This window comes from Myotis lucifugus, unplaced genomic scaffold (genome assembly GCF_000147115.1).
Source record: "Myotis lucifugus unplaced genomic scaffold, Myoluc2.0 scaffold_178, whole genome shotgun sequence".
Lineage (NCBI taxonomy): Eukaryota > Metazoa > Chordata > Mammalia > Chiroptera > Vespertilionidae > Myotis > Myotis lucifugus.
In genome coordinates this window covers 1,760,576-1,763,825 of record NW_005871226.1, presented here as the reverse complement: position 1 = coordinate 1,763,825, position 3,250 = coordinate 1,760,576, and the positions used below count along the sequence as shown (strand labels likewise).

Below are 3,250 nucleotides of genomic sequence, written 5' to 3'. Positions count from 1 at the left end.
CAGCACAAGGTCTGGGTCAGTGCAAGTCATAGCTACCAGCCGGTCGTCTGGTCGTTCTGGTCATTCGGTCATAATGGTCACTTGGGCTTTTATATATATAGATAACTAACATGCACAAAAAAGTGCACTTTTACATGCACAATTCAATACATTTTCACAAACTGAACAACCTTATGTAACCAACAGAATATTCAAACTCTCATGCCTGATCCCCACCCACCTGAAGGATACCTACTGTTCTGACTTCTAAGGCCCAGGCCATTCTGCTTTTGTATTTTATACAAACAGAATCATGCAATATGTGCTCTTTTGTGCCTGGCTTCTTTTGTTCACTATTATGTTTGTGAGATTCATCAATATTGTTGCCTGGAGATGTTATTTTTTCAGTTCTCATTCCTGTACAAATAGACCACATTTATTTATCAATTCATCACTTGATGAACCTTTGGGTTGTTTCCCTTTTGAGGCTGTTATGAATATAGTTGCTATGAAAATTCTTATGTACAACTCTTGGTGAATGTAAGCTCTCATTTCTGTTGGGCAAATCTTTAGGAGTGGAATTGCTGGGTTAGTGGATAGGTGACTGCTTAGCTTTAGTAGAAACTGCTAAACAGTTCCCCAAAGTTGTTCAACCAACTTAGATTCAGCTGTGTGAGAGCATGCCAGTGCTCCCCACACACCTACTGTGTGCTGGCCCCTTTGTGTTGAAGACTTCTTTTAATTTTAAAAAAAATTCTCAACGAGGATATGTTTAGTGATTACTTGATTGAGAGAGAGAGAGAGAGAGAGAGAGAGAGATGTGAGAGAGAATCAGCAATGGATTGCCTCTGGTATGGGCTCTGACTGGAATCCTGGAATCAAACCCAAAAACATTTTGGTGTATGGGATGATGCTCCAACCAACTGAGTCACCCAGCCAGGGCAAGACTTGTTTTAATTTTTAAATAAACAATGACAATAATGTGCTAAGTTATAATAAAGCTAAGAACAAATGATAAAGATGAGAGGAGATTAGGCCTAACTTTGTCCCCCTAATTGCAGGGATTCTTAACCTGGAAGGGGGCTACCCATGGATAGAATTTGGGAGATACATGAACTTGGATAGGAAAAAAAAAATCACATCTTTATTTCCATTAACCTCCGCCTGAAATATAGCCTTTGCTTCACGAAGAGTGGCCGCAGCATTAGCTGTGCCTGTGAGCATCACCCACTAGGATCACAGATGTTTTTGTCACGTTAAGGGCATGTGGCCAGCAGCCCAGTTTGCCAAGGAATGAGGGGGCTTCCAGACACAGGATTTTCAGTGCTCAGATGGGAACGTAGGGGGCAAACCAGGACAAGTTGGACATCCCTACCCCAGGTGAAAACCCTTACACTTATCATTATGCAAATATTAGGTAGTTAGTAAGTCCACCAGATCTTACTTAGTGCGCTTAAAAATATTTAATCGGTGTAAAGCTGTTTTGATAACTATATTTTAGCATTTGCTTTCCTGCGTAACCGCTATTTATTTTATATACTTAAAAACATGATGCTGAGCCCGGGGCGATGTCTGCGGGACGAGCCAGCGAGAGGAGTGGGCGGCGGCGCGCCTGCAGCCTGAGCCTCGGCGGCCGGGGAGCCAGTGCGCGTGCGCGGGGGGCGGCCTCCTCCGCCATCCGCCACCCGGGAGCGGCCCGGCGGGGACCGGGGACCGGAACGGAACGAGCCAGCGAGCGGGGTGGGGCGCGAGGCGAGGCCCAGCCACCAGCGGGCGGCAAGGGGACCTGGAGCAGCAGCTGCAGCGGGCGCGGCTGGCCAAGCAGGCGCAGCGCTACGACATGGCCTCCTCCATGTCAGGGCTCTCTCCTTGAAGATGGAAACCTCTCCGTGGCCCACAGGAATGTGGTTGGCGCCAGGCGATCCTCCTGGAGGGCCAGCAGCAGCATTGAGCTGAACACCACGGCCGATGGGAATGGAGAGAAGTTGGAGAAAGGTTACTTACTGGGAGAGGACTGAGGAGGAGCGGGGAACAGTGTGCAATGGGGACAAGCCCCTCCTCGAGAGCTGCAGTGATTTCCACGTATTTTACCTGAAAAGGAGAGGCCATCCCCACCGCTACTCGGCAGAGGTAGCTTCTGGGGAGAAGAAAAACAGGTGGTCGAAGCTTGTGAGGCGGCCTACAAGGATGTTGTTGAAATCAGCCAAGAGCACGGGCAGCCGATGCACCCAGTCGGACTGGCCTGGTCCTCATCTTCATGTTACAAGGTGCAGCATGCACCGGAGCGGGCCTGCCCCTCAGCCAAACAGGCCTTCCAGGATGCCATAGCTGAGCTGGGCACACTAAACGAGGATTCCTAAAGGATCTAACGCTCATCATGCAGTTGCAAGACAACCCCACCCTGTGAGGGACCTGCTCACGGGATGAAGAAGCAGGAGAAGGCAACTGAAGAGCCTTTGGGTCCCTGGCTCTTCCTTCACCCACCAGCCCCCATCATCACTGATTCTTCCGTGCCACAATCACTAGATATCTAGTGCTAAACCTACCTTATCGGTATTGGCAGCACAGCTACTCAGATCTGCTCCCTATCCCAGCGTCTCTGAGCTCCTGACCCCAATTGGAAGTGACACATAGGTGTGAGATGACACACAGGGAGGGAGGATCAGGTATACACACCTGAGGGAAAACCAGATGGAAGGAGAACCAATGGAGGGAAAGCCAAAACATCACATGTGTGATTCAGATGGGGCATCCAGTTCTCCGAGGATCCAGCAAGGTCTCTGAACAGGGAGGTCAAGGTGAGTCAGACAGAGATGTAATATGGGCAGTTCAGATGCTAAGGCTCAAATGAAGGCCTCCATTTTTCAAGGCCTGGTATTCACACTACCCAGTCTTGCCAAAGACTTAGCTCATAGCAGGCAAGGGTGTGTCCTTACCGGTCCGCATAACTTGGCGGTGAGGTGGGGAAAGAACAGCTGGGGCTACTTCTGCTGGACAGACTGAGAAATTAGGAGAAACGCCTTCTTTGGGCAAGAAGATGAGAGTTGTTGAACTAGTCTGTATGATGAGTAACTTGTAATCTAGTAGAAAAGGTAATCACTAGGCTTATCACAAGGCAATTTGCCAGGACATTCGTTCGTTCATTCATTCATTCATTCATTCATCCATCCATCCATTCATCAAAGATCCATAGCTTTTGTTGAGGAACCTTTGGTATTTAATGTGAGTTAAGGGGGCTGAATTTCTGCCACATATGGGTAACAGGTCTGTT

General features: G+C 48.5%; 1 pseudogene; it reads left to right on the top strand.

The window, feature by feature from the left end:
• The first annotated feature begins 816 nt into the window (after positions 1–816).
• On the top strand, positions 817–2,983 carry LOC102425052 (annotated as a pseudogene).
• The last annotated feature ends 267 nt before the right edge of the window (positions 2,984–3,250 follow it).